This window comes from Gossypium hirsutum, chromosome A11, assembly GCF_007990345.1.
Source record: "Gossypium hirsutum isolate 1008001.06 chromosome A11, Gossypium_hirsutum_v2.1, whole genome shotgun sequence".
Taxonomy (NCBI): domain Eukaryota; kingdom Viridiplantae; phylum Streptophyta; class Magnoliopsida; order Malvales; family Malvaceae; genus Gossypium; species Gossypium hirsutum.
In genome coordinates, this window is record NC_053434.1 from 11,154,797 (window position 1) to 11,176,528 (window position 21,732).

Below are 21,732 nucleotides of genomic sequence, written 5' to 3' on the forward strand. Positions count from 1 at the left end.
TGGTAAGTATTGTTTTTCAAGCAATAATAATCCGAGTTGAAGAATTTCAATCACTAAAATTAATCATATATGGTACTACAGGATCATGCATGCATGCATGTATTCAATGTCTAAAATTATTTTTTCAAAATTATGATATTTCGTTTAGCCACCACCCACACACATTGAGTCAAAGACTAAACAAAATTTAAAAGAAGGACAAAATTAAATGGGTTTGGGTTTCTGCAAGTAAACTCTAATTGATTGCTTTAAACAACAAGCTCAAAACCCTAGACACTCACATTGGTAATTGACGGGCCGAACCGAAACAATCAAACTAGAGAGAAACCAAAAAGGTTTGTTTTTGTTATTTACATTTATAGCAGGAACATACTGATAATAAAGTTTAGCAACTTATTTGAGTGTGATGAAACTGCAACAGGTTGGGGTAATGAGAATAGGGTTAACAAAGCAAAGAAAAAGATGAGATCAGAGATGAAATTATGAGCAAAAAAGGGGACGCAAACTGGAGTTTAAAACACTATTGATAAAGTAAGAGAGAGATGAATAGAAGATAGGATCAATTAAAGACAAACTAAGCAACGTTTCAGCAATGTCGGTTGTTTTGAAAATGATGAAATAGTATTGAGAAGCTAGACTCTTGCAATGGCATTATACATCCTGCTTTAAAAAAGAGAAAATTAGTTGACTCAATGAAGCTTTATTTTCGTAATTGAAAAATCTAGATTTCTGAATAAAAAGGCCTACTGTACTTGCGAGTTTTTCTTTTGCTTCCCCTATCGCAGGTATTGATTTCAATGTCTGTTCCACAAGGCAAGGCTTGGATATCATTTGTGGGTAATAAAATAAGCATTAATCCCCTCATTCTCAAACCCAGGGAAGTAGACAGCCTTCTAATATATATATATATATCATTGTATAATACCTAAAACTATCTATAGTTTCTCCCAAACTCATAAGTAGAAAAATAATATATTTCAACATACTCAAACCCATATCTTCCTACGTTAATAACAATGTTTATGCCAATCAAATTATAACTAAATCGACAAAAACAATCATAATTTGAGCTCGTATAACTCCTATTTTATTCTTTTTCCTTTTTCAAGTTAAGGCGTCGCACTGTTTTTATAGGGAAATCAAATATTCTTTGGCTATATTGATTATCCAGAAAAAAAACGAAAATATTAATTATTTGTAATCAAATTGTACAGACACAATAGAAAATGAAAAACCTTTATTAATATTCATTCAGCATAAATAAAGTAAGGTTAATGTGCAAATTAAAATAACCTGAGACAAGATTTAATACAAAATATTTTTATATTTTATTTTAATAGTTAAAAATAATAAATTAATTGATGTAATATTTGAAATTAATAAAAAAATGTTTTGATGTATATATTTTAAAATTTTCAACTCTTCCTTCACTAGATAAAATTAATTAAGATAATTTATTAATATTTGATAAACTAACTTATCGTTAACCATTAAAATAAAATATTTAAAATTTGAAAGAATATTTTTCTTGTAATTTTTGTTTTTTGAAATCATCAGAATTAATATTAGACAGTAAAATTTAATTTAATAAAATTATAAATTTTATTTAAACGCTCTAGCTATAAATTTCAATATTAAGATAGTAAATTTGTTATATAACCCACATATTAGTAAGGGATGTTATTGAGTAAATCAACAAAATATGAATGTAATTTGGTAAGCATGTATTGAGGGTGCAGCATTTAGTTGATTAAAGTACTGGAGTGGCTGCCTCAACTCACACCTCACCCTCTAATTTCTCTCTATAGCTGCTTCAATTAATGCTGAAAGTTTAGGTATTTATCTATTGGGTTGGTTCCATTTTTTTATAGTTAAAAATTAAATAAATTATATTATTTATACAAATTAAACCGATTTAGCAAGTAAAATTAATTAAACCGAATACAAATTTTCAGTTGGATTTTTAATTGAACTATTTATAATTTTATTTCTTTCAATTTTCTCACATAATTGTCATCTTTCTTTAATTTTAACATGCTACAATACTTTTAATTTTATTTTTATTTTAAATTCATTATGAAATATTAAAAAATAAATAAAAAAATTCTAATAAACTCAAAAAAAATATTTATTTTCTTACACTGCCAACATACAATTTGCATGTATTCTACCGTTTTTAATAAAATATATATCAATTTGAGTTTTTTATTTTTTAAATAATAAAAATTAAAATGAATATCATAAAAAAATTAAATGATCAATTTGGGTTTTAAATATTAATGGTTATTGAGTTTTAAAATTTAATGGGTTTAGACTTTTAAAAATATTAAATTTTAATAAGTATTTGAATTTAAGATTTAAATATAGATTTAGATATGTTTTTTGGTTCCATGGGTTATGACTTAATTCAATTTATAATGTCAAAACCAAAAAAATTCTCAATTTAATTTACTTCGATTTTTTAGATTTTAATTTTTTTTTGCACACCCTTATGAGCTATCAACCACCACCATCCATTCCATCAACTCAATACAAACATAACCATTACTATTTTACAATTTAAAAAATTTAATGAATAATTATTTGGCACAATTTTTTTAAATTCGCAAGTTGAAAAAATTATCATGTATCTTTAATTTATATTTAAAATATTAAAAATTAAATAAATAAAATACATTATTATTAATTTAAAAAATTTAATAATAAATATATCAAATTATAATTCAATAATACAATATAAACATACATATTTTATGGGTTGATGAGATATAAAAAATCCGATATCACTACCAAGCATATATAGAAAAGAGATACAATAATAAGCTAAATTTATTCATGATATATGATGTGGTAATTGTTCATTTCATCCTTTAATCGTAAGGTTAGAGGTTCGATCTCCATCCATAAAAATGAAATACATTTCATGACCAATGATTAATTCTTGGATTTGAACTGATTTGATATTCAATTTTGGAACGAAATTGAATTAACTTATATTTAATTCAATTAAAAAATTTTGGCAAAAAAATTCAATTCAAAATTTATTCATATTTTAAAATTTTATTCAAATAATGAAAACATTATAATTTATTTTTAAATTATTGATAATTTAGAAAAAGTAAATATATTCTTTTAAAAAATGGTTGAGTGCCATATATTTTAATTAAATGATGAATAATTTTATTGTAAATTTAATATAATTTGAACAAAAACTAATAATATAAGTAGCAAAGTTTGATGTAAAACTTGGCATGAGTTAAATAAGTTTGAGAATACAGGGGCCCCATCACCACGTGCCACTGTCATTGACTTTTTCTTCAGTCAATATTTCAATCTATAGTTCCCTCTTCTTTATGTTATTTATTTTTACCCTCTTTTTTTTTTTTTTTGCTTTCTCACAACCCACAAATAAGCAATCGATTTCATTGGCCAAATAACAAGCAAAGAGTGAATAATTTAGGATTTATATCAAGACTTTTGTCTCTCATCTGGAATTATACTACCCATCAAGGGGACACCCACACATCCCCAAACCCATTTTCAATGACTACACAACAAAGCTGTTGTTTTCATTACTCTTTTTACTAAAAAGAAAATCAACATTTTTCCCCTTATGCTGTAAAAATCTGTTGAATGATTGAACCAACCAGGATTAGCTACATATTCCAAGTTCCAGACTCCACCTTGCACCATATTTCTACCCCATTGGCCCAACAAAATTTATATATAACTCAACAATACAATAGAATATCACATGGTTTTCTTGACCAAAGAAAATCTGGGCCATGTTTCCTTTCTTAATTAAATATTAATATATGTTCCTCCACAACACTTTTCCCCTAACCAAACAATGCATTGTTGGGAGGGGCTTTTGGAGCCCACTGTACATCGCTTTCGATCTCCATTGTCGGCAATCAATTGTATAATATGGTTTAGCCAGACTTTGAGGACATTTTCTTGTATGTTATGGAGTTTAAGTGTTGAAGTCTGATTGGAGAGCAACATTATTTTTTGGTATCAAAAGTTATGATCCTGAGTCAAGCACGGATAGCGGTGAGTAGTTTATATACATGTAGAAAGGGAAAATGAAAAGGCAATCATGGAATATTTTCATTGTTCAATCGTTGGGTGAGTCCGTGACTAGAGAAAAGTTAAGTTGAATGTTGGAGGTGGTCTGCTCCAGCAATTTTAGGAATGTTCCCACATTTATATTTGTCAAAATATCTGGGGACCTTCAAATTTGTACCAATGCCTTCCCTTCCACAAAGCGGACTTTTTATAAAAAATGACAAAAAAACAACAGTGCGGTGTATAATTCACATTCACAGTTTCCCAAATAATTTTCCCTTGGTTCTTTTTTGCCCTAAATTAGTCAAAATTCCATCATAATATCATATTCTTTTATTAGATTTGATTTGGAATGTTAAAAACAAAAATAAAAAAGCTTTAATCTCAAGTCTTAATGTGAAAAAACTCTTCAATTTTATAACTACAATTGATTTATTATATAGTTATGACGTTCCAATTCATTTTAATTTTCTTTTCTTTTTACTAAATTGGATTTTTTATAAACGTAAATTTAAAAACTTAAATATTCATAAAAAACAGTTAAATTAAAATCTTGTATGCCCATCTTGTGGCTTTTTTTTTTGAATTCGTGTAAAAGCTTTTGCTGTTTTTCTGAGTTTTAATCTTTGCTGTTGAGTTATGGAGGAAATCTTGGCAGATTTGAGAATAGAAGAAGATGTGGAGAGTGGAGAATCTGAGTTGTTGGAAATTGAACCAGAAGAAATTTCAGTGGAGCAATCCTCTACTTTCTGCTTAGTCGGTTGTTTTCTCACAGCCACGACTATTAATTTTCAGTCGATGAGTTTGGTGATGGCCAATCTTTGGCATCCTATTGGAGGAGTCTCTATTACTGATATTGGAGACAAAAGAATTATTTTTCGTTTCTACTGTGAAGTTGACAGAGATAAGGTGATTAAAGGGTCACCATGGACTTTTAACAATCACCTGCTTCTTATCTCTATGCTAAATGAGGGGGAAGATCCATTAGAAGTGTCTCTCAATAACGCTAGTTTCTGGGTTCAAATCTATAATCTCCTTTCAGGTTTGTTTTCTGAAAACACTGCAAGACAGTTTGGTGATTTCATAGGGTCTTATATGGAGTACGATACAAAAGCTATTACTGCAGGTTTGAGAAACTTCATGAGAGTTAGAGTGCAAGTGGATGTTCGGAAACCTTTGAAGAGACGGAAGCGATTGCTGATTGCTAAATTGAAAGAATGCCTTGTCAACTTTAAATATGAAAAGTTAACGATTTTTTGTTTTCTATGTGGCCGGTTAGGACATGGTGAGAGTTTTTGTCCGATTCGTATGTATTAAGGGAATAAAGATTTACCGATGGGATGAGATATTTCGTTAAGAGTTTTTTTTAGGTCAAATTGTATTCAGGAAGTTTCCTTACAAAGGGATTCTATTGAAATACAAAAGGGCTAGACGAATTTTTGTCAAAATGATAAATTGGCTGAACCTGCGGAGTGGGTCAGCTGAGCATTATGAAAATCATTAGCTGGAACATCCACAGACTGGGGAATCCACGGTCGGTTCGATGCGTTCTGCATTTGCTGAAAGAACATAGTCCCCACATTTTTTTTCTTCATGGAAACTAAAGTCAATATGTATAGAATGGAGAGATTAAGGAAAAAGTTCGGGTTTCAGAATGGAATTGAAGTCTCGACTAATGGCACTAGGGGTGGCCTTTCTCTTGGATGGACAAATGAGGTGGATATTAGACTTTTAGGGTATAATAATAACTGTATTGATCACAAATGATGGTAATACACCTGATTGGCGTTTTACGGGTTTTTATGGAGCACCTGATGTTAGAGACAGATATGTTTCTTGGAATCTGTTAAGAAATCTCAGTCATAGTTTTTCTTATTCGTGGGTTGTTCTGGGAGATTTCAATGAAATTCTCTCGAATCAAGAGAAATGCGGAGATAGATACAGAGAGGAAAAATAAATATATGCTTTTAGAGAAGCTTTAGATTTTTGTGGCCTCACGGATCTTGGATATAAGGGACATTGGTATACTTGGGAAAGAGGGAATTTTAAGTCTACTAATATTAGAGAAAGGTTGGATAGAGGAGTGGCGAATCTCCAATGGTATAATTTTTTCTCAAATTATAAACGTCTCCATTTAGACAACTCGACTTCAGATCATTGTCCTATTTTCCTTGATACTGATTGTACTGAGAATGTATATAACTCTATTGGAAATCGGGGATTTCGGTTTGAAAGAACGTGGCTTTTGGAAGATTCTTATGATGATGAAGTTAAAATTTTGTGGGACTTGAATAAACATTTAAAGGTTCCGGAGCGTCTCCATACAGTTGGAGAAGGACTTCGTAAATGGATTTTGAGGATTAAAAGGGAGAAAAATGGTAAGATTAATTCTCTTAAACAAAGACTGAATATTCTCTACAATGCCCCACCGAATGATGTGAATTTGGAAGAAATTATTGAGACTAAGTTCAATCTTAATTCAGAAATTGATAAATCCGAGATTTACTGGGAGCAAAGGGCTAAGTCAAATTGGCTTAAGTATGGTGATCGTAATACAAGGTTTTTCCATAGCCTCGCCTCTAACAAACATCGTATGAATAAGATCATGAGTATAAAGCGCGATGATGGGTCGATGATTTCTGATGAGGGTGAAATGATGAAGACGACAGTCAGTTATTTTAAGGAATTATTTACTAGCTCTCGTCAGAGGATTGATGATTTTGTGTATGAAGGAGTTCAATCTAGAATCTCGTCTTCAATGAATGAGCAGCTCTTAAGTGATTTCAAGGTTGAGGAGATAAGTACGGCACTTTGGGAGATGAGTTCAACGAAAGTGCTAGGAGACGACGGTTTCTACCCGGAGTTTTTTCAAAAATTCTGGCATATAGTTGGGCAGGATGTGACGAAGTATTGTCTTCAAGTCCTTAATAGGGAAATATCGCTTAATGAGGTAAATTCTACCAACATTATTCTCATTCCCAAAGTAAGTGATGTGGATATGATGTCTTTATTCCACCTTATTAGTCTATGCTCAGTTTTATATAAATTAATTTCTAAGACCATTGCTAATAGATTAAAAATGGTCTTGGATCAGTGTATTGATCATGCTCAAGGTGCGGTTGTGCCGGGTAAACTTATTTTAGATAACGTTCTGGTGGCATATGAGATTTTACATGCTTTGAAGAAGAGGAATAAAGGGAGAAAAGGTTCGTTTATGCTTAAGCTTTGTAACGGCCTAATTTTCAGTGGTGTCGGAAATGGTGATTTGAGATCACTAAATTCGACAAATAAGATTGAACAAGATAGTAATTTAATATTTATGAGTCAAGTAAGAATTTAGAAGAATTTGTGAAATGGTGAAATTAGTGAATTAAAAGAATTTATTAGGTCAAACGGGTCAAAAATGAGGTATCGAGACCTCAAAGTTGAAAATCGAGCTATAAATATTTTTATAAATATTTATGGAGTGTCATTGAGTTAGTATTAAAGTTTCGTTAGAAAATTTTAACGTTTGGATGGCTAATTAATTAAAAAGAACTAAATTGAAAATAGCGCAAAATTTGTTAAATTGTGAGTAAATAGCTTAAGTATTTAAAAAGATGGATTTAAAGAGCAATTAGACCCAAAGGTTAATGGCTGGACGGTTTGGGTATGAAATAAGCAAGAAAACAATGTGAACAAGGGGCAAAATTGGAAATAGCATAAAAGTTAATAGTTAAGTAATGATGTAATTGAAAAATCTTGACATTTCTTCATATTTTCTCAGCAAAAACGCCATAGAAGGTCTGGATAAAGCTGGTTTTTCATATTTTTACATCATGTGAGTTTAATTCTTACTTTTCTTGATAATTTTTATGTTTTTATGACTTTTACAATTAGGTCCACTTGTAGAATTCATTAGTTTTTGATTTTATGGGTGAAATTGGAAGTTACCCTAGACGGATAAGGGAATTTTATGATGAATTATTATGAAATTTAAGTTCTAATTTCATATTAAGGTGGTTTTATTAAGTGATTTTGATAGGAAATGATATTTAGGACCTAATTGTGAAAAAGTTGTGAATTGAAGGTTTCTGTTGAAATTAAGACTATAAAAGGTTTTGAAATAGTTTATAATGATAAAATAAAGTGTTAATTGAGAAAAATTAGTTCAATTGATGGGTGAATTGAGCAGGGACTAAATTGTGAAAACTGTAAATTTTGGGGTAAAAGTGCAATTTCGAAATTTGAACAGCATAAATTGTGAAGTGAAAAAGAATTGAAATGGATGCTAATGAAGGAATGATTTTATAATTATAGATCAAGAAAACGAACTGAATCGTGAAAAGGAGAAAATTCAAGAATAGTCCCTGAATTTCTACGACTTTTGCAAATTAGTCCAGGTAAGTTCATATGGCAAAATTCAACGTTTTGCTATGAAAATCTTATGATTGTTAAAGTATTTTATTGTGGATGAATACTATCAATTTGCATTAACTAATGAATAATGTGTAACTAAAAGTACAAATTAGTAGGAACAATGGATTTGAGTGCTTCTATTCTGTGACCCTGATGAATTGACGAAAAATATGTGATAAGTGTGCCCGTTTAATACCATAGCTGGGCTATGGCATCGGTGCAATGTGATAATGTGACTCCGTATAAGACCATAACTGGGCTATGGCATCGGTATAATGTGATAATGTGATTCCGTATAAGACCATGTCTGGGATATGGCTTCGGTATGATATGTGAACCGTGTAAGACCATGGCAAGGCTATGGCTTCAGTGTGTGATGCGTAACAATGTGAACGTCCATAGTTTACTATGGCAATGTGATAATGAAGCACTCAATTCCCTTATTGTTCCTTAATTTGACAATGAAGTAAATGAGAAATGGGCCTAAGGGAGTTAAATTGTGAGTAGGCATATGGAAATTATTCCAATGAGTTATTAATGAAATTGTGATTTGGAGGATGAAATAGTTAAACTAATAGATATATGATTGTGTAAGATATTTGATATGATTTGTGTTTATATGCCTATGAGCTTACTAAGCTTCAATAAGCTTACTTGTGTGTTTAATATTTTTATGTAGATTGACTTAAAGTGAAGTGGGTAGATATGATCAACACAACAGGGCACACTATTCAGATCAATTCTGGTAGTTTTTATTTTATGTTTAAAGATTTATATGGCATGTATAGAGTTTGAATGAATTGAAGTAAAGATGTTATGAACTAGTTAACAATATTTGTACTAAAACAGTTTTTGGTAAGTAGCAGTAGTTTGACTTTGAAAATTCACCATAAATTGTGGAAATTGAGTTAAGGACTGGAAAAAAAATGAGATTAAATCCTAATGAGTCTAGTTTCATATAGAGGAAACAGTGCATGCAATTGGATTTTATGTTATGAGATATTTAAATTGTGGTGAGATAGAGTCTGAATGACTTCGAGTTCCCCTGTTCTGATTTTAGAAAATCATTAAAAATTTCAAAAAAATGATTATGAGTCACACTGTATATGTATGGATTCCTCATTGGGTCTATTTTTAAGAGAAACAAACGACATGGTTATTTGAATTTTGTACAGAGAGAAATTTGGTTCGTAGTGCACAGGGGTCAAAGTAGCCAAACCCTGAAATAGGGGAGGATTTAACTAATAAATTGTACTAATTGGACCAACCAAAAAAATTATAAAAAAAATTGGTAAGTAGATATATGAGTATAAATTTGCTGAAAATTACGGATTTGGGTTTCGAGTTTTATAACTCGAGATATGAATTATTTAGCAACTATGACGCAGTTGGACAGCTTGTCTGAAAAGTATGATATAAATTATCTAAATTTGGTTAAGTGCTCAAATAAGTTTAGTAGTGCCTTGTGCTCGACTCCGGCAACGGTCTCGGGTAAGGGGCGTTACAAGCTTGATATGCGTAAAGCCTATGACAGAGTGGAGTGGGGTTTTTAAGAAGGTATGATGAAGCATATGGGTTTTGTGATTTAGTGGATTAGTTTGGTTGTACATTGCATTTCTTCGGTTTCCTACACTATTAGCTTTAATGGTTCTTCGAGTGAAAGGTTTTTCCCTCAGAGAGGATTACGTCAAGGTGATCCTTTAAGTCCCTACCTTTTCTTGATTTGTACCAAGGGTTTTTCTGCCTTATTCGACTCTGCTGTTCAAATGGGTAATTTAACAGTGGTAAAAGTTTGTAGAGGAAGTATTGCTGTCACTCATTTATTTTTTGCCGATGATAGCATTGTCTTTGGTGAAGCTAACGAGAAAGGAGGACGTGTTTTGTTGGATATTTTGAGACATTATGAATCTGCTTCGGGGCCGAAGATAAATCTTGATAAGTCACAAGTTTTCTTTAGCTCAAATGTTTCTGATATTTCTTATAATCAATTAGTGCAGATGTTAGGGGTTCGACGTTCGTTATGTATAGAAAAATATTTAGGTCTCCCTACGATGGTTGGGAGAAGAAAGAAGGATGCTTTTAACTTATCTGTGATAGAATGAGAATAAAAGTTCAGAGTTAGGGAGCTAGATTGCTTTCTCAATGAGGAAAAGAAGTTTTCATTAAAGCGGTACTCCAAGCAATTCCTACTTATTCAATGTCCTGTTTTTTGCTACCTAAAATGCTTTATGCGAATCTTGAAAGTATCATGAGTAGGTTTTGGTGGCAAAAGAGCTCTACTCGTAAAGGAATGCGTTGATGTAATTGGGCCAGTCTAAATATTCCTAAAAACTGGGGTGGAATGGGTTTTAGGGATCTTGGAAAATTTAACATTGTGCTGTTAACTAAACGAGGTTGGAGGTTAGTTAATAATCCAGAATCATTATTGGGATATATTTATAAAGCTAAATACTATCATCATACCTCATTTTGGAATGCCTCGCTTGGCAACAACCCGTCGTATACTTGGAAAAGTATTTTTGCGGCCCGGAAAGTCTTAGAGGATGGTATGGGCTGGAGGGTGGGATTGGGATCCCGAATTTCAGTTTTACATGATCGTTGGTTGCCCAGTGAGCGGGGGGGAAAATTCAAGCTACTTCTGCAAACAGTGGAATGGATAAAGTGTCAGAGCTTATTGATCAATCAACTAAGACCTGGAAATTGGATTTGATAAGCAGTCGATTTACCCCACTGGAAGTTAAAACAATTTGTTGCATACCTCTTTCAGTTTACACGTCTGGAGACAAGTTGGTGTGGTTCGCTGATAATTCTGATATGTATACGGTTCGTAGTGGGTATCATTGCCTTATTAATTTACATATTAATGACTCTATGGATACGGATTATATTGATTTTTATAAAAAGATTTGAGGCTTAAACCTTTCCCCAAAAATCAGAATAGCCATTTGGCGTTTTACAAAGGAGTTTATCCCTATTGCAGTTAATCTTTTTAATAGACGAATAAATCAATCCCCAATTTGCTTTAGTTGTGGAGAGGTCCCTAAGAATTTCATGCATACTCTCCTGATTTGTGGCCTTGCAAAAAATGTCTGGCAATCAATTGGTGTTGACTGGTCAAATGTTAATGTAAATATGGATTTCTATACCTGGCTTAAGTTGGTCTTTCAAAATAGCAGGCATGATTTCAGTGAGATTGCTGCTACCACGGCCTGGGCACTCTGGCAATGGAAGGGAAGCGACAATCAGCCCAAGAAATTTGTTCTCATATTTTCAGTATTATAAAGGAGATGAGAGAGTTGAATGATAAAATACCTGCTCGGGAGATTACTATAAACCCTATATGGAAACCCCCTCAAGAACCTTCTGTTAAGGTAAATTTTGATACGGCTTTCAAAATTACCTCCCATTATTCTTTTTCTGGTTTTATTATCAGAAAAAATAGAGGTTTGGTTATGGGACGCGAAACTATTTTCAATAAATTTGTCTCCAACTCTTTTACAGCAGAAGCTATAGCTTGTCTTCAAGCTTTGGACTTTGCAAGGGAAATGAATTTTACTCATGTTCAAATGGAAGGCAACTCTAGGACTACGGTTGTCAAAATTAAACAATTACTACCAGATTTTTCAGATATGGGTACCAACATTGAAGAAATAAAGATTAAGGCGAGTTCTTTTCAACGTATCTCTTTTCACCATGTTGATCAATGAGCAAATATGGTGGCTCATATGGTTGCAAAAGAAGGAATGTCAATTTAAGAAGACAGATTTTGGGTGGAGGATTTACCGGCGGCGGCAGAGGTTCAATTGAACAAAGATCTCTCAGGAATGGGTTCTTAGTTTTTGAGGGATGAATGTGTTGGGTTTTTTGAGATGTTTTGGTTTTTCATTTCTGCTGTTGGTTTATTGTTTTTGCTTAGTTTTTGGGTTTCTTTTGTCGATTCTTTATCCCACAATAGTGTGCTAAGAGTTGTTGGGTTTTTGTTTTTTCTTTAGTGAGTTACAGCTAAGGGTGTGGTATTGATTTAATTTTATGCCCTTGTCATGTAATTGTTTGTTTTATTTTATCGAATAAAAACTCTCAATTTTATTTCAAAAAAAAATGAAGGTTTGCACATGATTCCAGTTTTCCTGGGATTAACTATTAATCGAGAATAATTTATGTTAAGATTATTTTAAAAGTATTAATCAAATAATGTTATATCGTCAATTTTTTCATAGAAAACTGATATTCATTTAATAGGTGTTTGGCTCAAGAAAGTCTGACAAATTAAATTAACACACTACAGAGAAATGAAAAGACATAAAATCAAGAGACCAACCATCAAAGCAAAATAAGGCACATAGAAAGCAGAAAACCATTAACTCTAGAAAAACACCCAAAACCAAACACTAAAAAAACTCATCACAGAATACCAGCCATTATCCTCATCTTCCTCAATAACTACTCCGTATAGCCAAGCCGAAAGAAAGATACTGCCTTGAAAACCAACCATGGAGATTCCTATGAACCTTCTCCATCTTCAAAGCTTAACAAAGATTTCTCAACAGTGGTGAAGCCAACCAGTCCAGTCCTCGTCCACTGCATTTTAAACTGAATCTAGAGCCTCATCAACCCAAAAGCAGGATGTTTGGCGTTGACGTCCTTTCAGTGCCAGATTATGTGTCTGTAACGCCCCCTTACCCGAGATCGTCGCCGGAGTCGAGCACGAGACATTACTAAACTTATTTGAGCACTTAAACAAATTCAGACAAGCTGTCCAATTGCGTCATAGTTGCTTAAAAATTCATATCTCGAGTTCCGAAACTCGGAATCAAATTCCGTAAATTTTTCCTTAAACTAGACTCATATATCTATCTAGTAATTTTTTCTAGAATTTTTGGTCAGGCCAATTAGTACAGTTTATTAGTTAAAGTCTCCCCTGTTTTAGGGTTCGACTGCTCTGACCTCTGTGTATTACGAATCAGATATCTCCCTGTACAGAGTTTCAATAACTATGCCGTTTGTTTCTAATAAAACTAGACTCAATCAGGAATCTGTACATATAAAGCATAACTTCTAATTATCTTTGTACAATTTATGGTGAATTTCCAAAATCAGAACAGGGGATCCAGAAATCGCTCTGGCCCTGTTTCAGAAAAATTTAAACTTCTCATAAAATATAACTCATATACCTGTTTTGTTCCATCCATATGAAAATAGACTAATAATTCTTCAATTCTATATTTTATTCATCATCTAATTGTATCTCTACTATTTTTAATGATTTTTCAAACTCACATTTGAATCTATTTTATGGTAAATTTTGCCTATTTCATGGTTTCCATGGATTAGCTAGCAATTTAGCATATATAACACCAAATATGATCATGATTAGCCATTCCAATGGCTAATTATTACCAAGCATTTCCATACCACTCAATATCCATATCATAAGACCATATATACAAAATGATTATAATGCTATACATGTCATACTCAAAATATACAAGCCATTATGCCAAGATGGTATACGGATAGTGTGAGTGGGCCTCCGACCGTTCCCGATTTCCGAGCTGGCTTGTCAAAACTATAAGGAATGAAAAGGAGGGAGTAAGCATAAATGCTTAGTAAGTCCATATGAAATTAATAAGCAATTACCAACATGCTTTTAAGATAAAACACCACAATTGTACAATTATACATACTCAGCTTAAACTATTTTATCGAGATACATTTACTAAATAATTTATTTCTGGAGCTACGAAACTTCAAATTAAGTTCCGTTAATTTTTGTTGAAACTAGATTCATATACCTTTCTCTCATAAAATTTCCAGAATTTTTGGTTTAGACATTTAGTACAGTTTATTCATTAAAGTTTCCTCTGTTTCGATGTCCAACAGTTCTGATCTCTCTTCACTAAAAATATTTATCTCATAATTCGGGACTTGGATGATGTTCCCGTCTATCCCTCTTGAAAATAGACTCGATAAGGATTTTAAATATATAAATTAAAACTCATAATTATTTTTTTACAATTTCTAATAATTTTCTAAAGTCAGAATAGGGGATCTCGAAGTCATTCAAACTCTGTCTCACAACAATTTAAATATCTTATAACATAAAATCCAATTGCATGCACCGTTTCCTCTATATGAAACTAGACTCATCAGGATTTAATCTCATATTTTATTCAGCCCTTAACTCAATTTCCACAATTTATGGTGAATTTCAAAAGATACACTACTGCAGTAACCCAAAACTGCCAAGGCCATATTTATCCATTCACCACTATTATTCACTAAATACATACAATATCATTTCATCCATCATGGTAAGAACACATAATTATGCTTCATAAGCATAGATCCATAATCTCAATGTCATCAAATATCAAGAACTTATTCTAAATCGTGTCATTTTCATAGTATTCACCAATTCTTAATCTTTTCGGGCCATTTTACATTTTCGTTCATAATCAAATTAAGGAACGATTATGGAATTGAGTACCTCATTATCACAATGCCATAGTAAAACTATGGTCTTGCACATAGTCACATATCACATACCGAGGCCATAGCCCAGCCATGGTCTTACAAGGATCACAATTTATGGTGAATTTCAAAAGATACACTACTGCAGTAACCCAAAACTGCCAAGGCCATATTTATCCATTCACCACTATTATTCACTAAATACATACAATATCATTTCATCCATCATGGTAAGAACACATAATTATGCTTCATAAGCATAGATCCATAATCTCAATGTCATCAAATATCAAGAACTTATTCTAAATCGTGTCATTTTCATAGTATTCACCAATTCTTAATCTTTTCGGGCCATTTTACATTTTCGTTCATAATCAAATTAAGGAACGATTATGGAATTGAGTACCTCATTATCACAATGCCATAGTAAAACTATGGTCTTGCACATAGTCACATATCACATACCGAGGCCATAGCCCAGCCATGGTCTTACAAGGATCACATATCACACTGATGCCATGTCCCAGATATGGTCTTATACAGTAGCACATATCACACCGATGCCATATCCCGGATATGGTCTTATACGGAAGCACATGTCACATTTCTCCGAAGCCGTAACCCAGCTATGGTCTTATACGAAAATCACATTTCACATGCTGCCATGGTCCAACCATGGTCTTTTCCGTCAATTCGTCTTAGCCACTGAATGAAAGTACTCAAGTCCGTTGTTCCATTTAATTTGTACTTTTATTCAAATATCATTTTACAATTATCACAGTTTAATGACATTTTATATACAATAATATACTATATCATTCATGAAATTTTCATTTCAAAACATTAAATTACACATTGAATTATTAAAAATCATATGAACTTACCTCGATATAAAATATTAGCAATCGAGCCTAGTCCTCGTAAACTTTATTTTTCCCTCGATCACGACTTGAATCTCGTTTCTCTTGATCTATAATATAAATTATTTCTACTCATTAGCATTTATTTGATTTTTATTTCACTTCACATTTTATGCTGTTCAAATTTCAAAATTGCACTTTTACCCTAAAATTTACAGTTTTACAATTTAGTCCCTGCTCAATTCATCCATCAATTGAACTAATTTTTTTCTCAATTAACACTTTTATTTTATCATTATAAACTAATTCAAAACCTTTGATATTTTTAATTTCAACATCAACATCTAATTCACAACTTTTTCACAATTAGGTCCTAAATACCATTTTCTATCAAAATGACTTAATAAAAGAACCTTAATATGAAATTTGAACTTAAATTTCATAATAATTCATCATATACTGCCCTTACTCAGCCAGGGTAACTTCCAATTTCACCCACCAAATCAAAAACTAATGAATTACATGATTGGACCTAATTGCAAAAGTCTTAAAAATACAAAAAATATAAGAAAAGGGCAAGAAATAGACTCACATGCAGTGAAATTATGCAAAACCAGCTTAAAAGCTCTCTCCCATGGCTGTCTGGCCGAAATTATGAGAAGAATGGCCTAGAAATCTCTTTCAATTTCAATTTATTTGTTTAATTTTGTAAAATTTACCATTTTACCCTTAGCTCACCTGATTCCAGATTTTTTTTCTTGCTTATGCCGCCTCATCCTTTCCCTTTTGGCTAATTTTCCTTTTAAGTCCTCCCTCATTTAACACTTGAGCTATTTAATCATTTTATCAAGTTTTGTACCTTTTTCAATTTAGTCATTTTTAATTAATTGACTATCCAAACGTTAAAATTTTCTAACGAAACTTTAATACTAACTTATTTACACTCCATAAATATTTTTAAAATATTTATGACTCGAATTATGCATTCGAGGTCTTGATACCTCGTTTTAGACCCAATTTACTTATTAAATTCTTTTCTCTCTCTTTTTTTTAACACAAAATTCACTAATTCAAAATTCTTCTAAATTCACACTTGACTCATAATTATTAATTTATTAAATTTTCAAACATACTTGTTGGATTTAGTGATCTCAAATCACTGTTCCGATATCACTGAAATTTGGGCCGTTACAGTGTCGGCCTGTTAGCTTCTCTTGGAAAAAAATGGTAAGTAACTTCCACAAAGTGACTTTCTAAGAGTCAAGTGCTTTGAGAAATCGATTTGAGAATGGATCTGTCCTTCCCATCTGACTTGAGTTTTTTAATAATCGACAGAGAATCCCCTTCCAAAAGTATACTCCTAAAACTCATGTCAATCGCAAACAACAGAGCTGTAATGACCCGAATTTTACCAATGCCGGAAAAGTGTATTTTTGGGTCTTTATTTCTAAAAAGTGGATTCGTAAATATTTATTTAAAAATATTTATGAAGTTAAGTGAATAGTCAATTAAAGCTTAATTAAGAATAATTAAGTATAAGGATTAAATTGAATGAAGAATAAAAGTTTAATTATAGAATAAAGAAAAGTGAAGGGACTAAATATGCAAATAAGCTAAAAAGCGGTGAGAAATGTATGGTTAAAATAAGTTAAATGTGTACAAATATAAATGGTACACATGTATTATACATGTGTAATTACTTAATATATAAGTAAAATAATAATTAAAGTATATTATATTAATATAATAATATTATAAAGTAATTAAAATAAAAGAAATAAAGAAAAAGGAAAGAAAGAAGGCCATGGTTAGCAGGGAAAGAAAGAAGAAATGAGAAAAGAAAAAGGGAAAACTAGGGATTTGGAGCTTGAAGTTTAAATTGGTAAGCCAATAATTTGTAAGTCAATCAAGCCCTTTTTACTTAATTTTGATGTTTTAGAAGTTTTAGAACAAAGTTTTGATGAAATTAAGTTGATATTTTGAAGGTTATTAGATTTCTAGAGATTATTCATGTTGAATAAAATGATGAATTATGAGTTTTATTGATAGGGATTTAAGCTAGAAATGGGAAAAGGATTAAATTATAAAGAGAAAGTTAAGTTTTGACATATTAAGGACTAAGTTGAAAGAAATTCGGAATTTAATTTTTATGTTGAATATGAAAAGCTGGAATTTATTTTAAGCAAGTATAAAGAAGAAAACTTAAGTTAATTTTGAAGAAAAAGAATGATTTGGCGGAAGGACTAAATTGGAATTTATGGAAAAGTTACATGGAAATATTAAGAATGTGATATTAATGACTTTGAATAAATGTAAATTTTTTCGTAGCTAACGTAGCGCCGGAAATGTCATCGAAGAAGGGGAAAGAGAAAGTGGACGAGCATATCGAATACACTCGAGAATTACGGTTTGTATTTTTATAAACTGAATCTAATAATTATTTGTTGAATTTATTATTTATATGAATAAAAATTCATGAATTATTAGTGATTATTGATATTGAATAGAATATGTGAGTATTGAGTGGAAACTTAAAAAATGTATATTGCATTGAAATTGATTTGCATGTGGATTGATATGGAAAAATGTATTAAATTGGATTGAAACTAAATTACAAATGAAATTGAAAAGTTGAAAGTTTATTGAATACCCTATTAACTGTATCAGACTAGTCGGATATAGTTGGCACGCCATAGGATTGGAAGTGTTTAGGGATATTCCGACTGTGTGTCGATGAGACACTATATGTGAATATTAAGTGGAAAATTGAAAAATGTATATTGCATTGAAATTGATTTGCATGTCGATTGATATGGAAAAATGTATTAAATTGGATTGAAACTAAATTACAAATGAAATTGAAAAGTTGAAAATTTATTAAATACCCTATTAACTGTATCGGGTTAGTCGGATATAGTTGGCATGCTATAGGATTAGAAGTGTTTAGGGATATTCCGACTGTGTGTCGTTGAGACACTATATGTGTTGACTACTGTGACTGTTTCGGATTCGTTCAGAAGAGATACTCTGTACCTGATTGTTACTGTTACTGTTCCGAATTTGTTTCGATGAGGTACTTTGTATACCGCTATTGTTACTATTACTGTTACCCTTACGGTGTATTCCGGCTTCAGCCGATGAAACACTGTATACTATCCCCGGTGTGTGGCTTGGATCCGTGTATCCGTCTAGGTCCGAGTCATGTTAATAGGGGTAATGAAAAGTATTAAAGATTGTTTGCTACTGAATAATTGACTGTTACAGAATAAATGAATATTATTGATTAACCGATTATTACTGTTGACTGACTGGTACTAAATGATAAAGATCAATTGGTTGTCACTAAAGAATATTGACTGTTATTGAAATGAGATAGTACAGAATATTGAATGAAAGGTGAATAATATTAGTACTCAAATGAATTGTAAATAAAAGTACTGAAAAACTAATTATTATTGAATAATGGACTGCTACTGAATGTCTGAATGATACTGAACACAGGTTATTGTTGAATAAATATGAAAAATCTACGGATAATGAACAAACATTGAAATTGTATACATTTCATCGAAAGTGATTAACAAGATCTTAACATTGTATTTCAAAAACAAATGATTGAACTATTAGGAGTAATAGATTGAATTCTCAAGGTTCATTGATATATGATTTATTATTGACTTAATTATCGGTTTATAGAAATACCACTAAGTTCATACTCAGCGTACGGTTTATTTTCGTGCGCAGGTTAGGTTAAAGACAGATTGTCGAATCAGCATCATAAGCCGATCCCGAACTCAAAAATGTAAAGCATGTTAATTATCAGTAATGGCATGTACCTAGGATGTCTTAAGTGTGTTATATTGGATTGTGATTGTAATAATGAAATAAGTACATTGATAATTGATAATTATACATGATAAGTGTTTAAAACTAAGTATTTGATAGTATATAAAATGCGTTTGGAGTGGTTTGGTATTGGTATTTGTATTGGTTGTGGATTGAAATTTGCAGGATTGGTAAATTATAAAATACAAGGTTCATTTCGAGTCCACATAGTTTGTCACACGGGCGTGTGCCTTGGTTGCCACGGTCGTGTCTTAAAGTCAGTTTAGTACACAGGCAGGCCACACAGACGTGTGTCATGGCCGTGCTTAAAAGTCAGTGTTGCACGCGGGTTGAGGACACGGACGTGTCCCATGCCGCACAGGCATGTTAAATTAGCCATACGGGCGTGTGGTACTGTTCAATAGAAGTGAATTTAAAATTTCACGAAAAATTTACTAAGCTTTAGGATCAAATCCTGGTTTGTTTTAATTACACTTCTAAAGTACTGTGGACCCATTAAAAATTATATTTAGATGGATATATTGCATTTATACTCGTTTATGTGCAAATGTACTGTAATGACTAGTAATACTCAGTAATCCTATTTCGATAACGGGATGGGGTTAAAGTGTTACATTTATTGGTATCAGAGCTAACCGAGTTTAGGATTAAGTTGAGTACAGAAAGGAGTCTAGAGGTACATGCCATAATTAAGTCGAAATTGAGTCGGGATCGGATGCTGATGTAATTGTTTGTTACTATTTTATAGTTGGAAATATTAAGCGAACATATCGATGATATTGATTATGAAATGTATATTGGAGACAAATAGTCACGTGAATTAAATGGAAATTGAATTGGTAATGTTGAGTAGTAACTCAATGAATAATAGATTACTAAATATTGACCGATGAAATGATAAGAAAAGAGATGATACAAAATTATCTAGAATTATGACTGATGCTCTATGGTGAGTGGAAAGAACTGTATTTGTTAATAAATCTACCCCTCCTGTTTCTCAATCGGTTCCCGAAGTGCTTCAAGGTACAGAGCTTGACAGAAAGGATAAGTTATCTGTTACTGGTCCTCTATAAATATAATATGGAAGAATTAAAAATTTTAGCTGAATTTGATTTGCTTAAAGAAGGTTATCAGGGTTGTAAAGGAAATTTCTTTGTTCACCGATTAAATGTTAGAAAAGTATGATATTTCTGGTAAAAGATTCAGCTTGTTAGCGGTGAAAAAGATATTGATCTATGTTGTGATTATAAAAGGGTTATTTGGAAATTTTCTGAAACAAGTTTGAAAGAAATGTATATATCAGTTGGAAATCTCTTGATCAAAGATGTGAAGAATTCCTGAAGCTTAAACAGTGTTATATGATTGTAATTGTATGTAAAGGGAATGTGTTCGATTGAAAGATTATACCCGATGGTATATTTCGATAGAGACTGTAAGGTACAAATGGTTTGAAGACAGTTTAAACGAAGACAGAAAGCCGAAGAGTTTAGTAAAACTAAAAGATAGATTGAGATGAAAGTTAAAACTTCAAGTATAAGATTGAGATACCCAATGCTTCAGTCTAAGATCTTGAATTACGTTTGAGAAAGATATGGAAAATGTGGAATGAGAAGTGGAGCATGTGCTAGTATGATTTACTTGATTATTATCTTAGTGATTGTTTGAAGAAAGTTGAGAAAGAAAATTATTCAGATTTCAAGATCGAATAACACAGTTAACAGAGATAGATCATCCTGTAACTTTAGAAATACGAGGGAAAGCCGAAGCATAATAAAGGATTTGATTGCAAAATCTAAAGGATAAATATCAGCTAGGGCATATGTGAATCATATGTTTCTTTACCGGATGTCATTACAGGTACTTTTTTTTATTGACAGTGATATGATTATTTTAAATTGATAATGGTTTGATTTATTTCTGTTAGGATTTTAACCCGATTAAGTAACGAAGAGTACAAAAGATAGAGATAAAGACTAAACCCCGAAAACCCGAAAACAAAGTGTCAAAACCATTTTCAAATCGAGTTTTGGAAAATGGGAATCGATTTTAAAAAACGAAAACGGGAGTCGCCACCAATCTTTTTAGGTGT

General features: G+C 31.7%; 1 long non-coding RNA gene across 2 annotated transcripts; it reads right to left on the reverse strand.

Annotated features, from left to right (window-relative positions):
• Nucleotides 1–3,333: 3,333 nt before the first annotated feature.
• LOC121209746 (uncharacterized) lies at nt 3,334–12,009 on the reverse strand. Of its 2 annotated transcripts, XR_005904840.1 has the most exons (4): nt 11,779–12,009; nt 11,225–11,684; nt 10,930–11,104; nt 3,334–4,032 (listed from the first exon to the last, which is right to left on the reverse strand). It is a non-coding gene; the product is annotated as an uncharacterized lncRNA (long non-coding RNA). The 2 variants fall into 2 exon arrangements; XR_005904839.1 differs by having other exon boundaries at nt 3,334–11,104.
• Nucleotides 12,010–21,732: the final 9,723 nt, after the last annotated feature.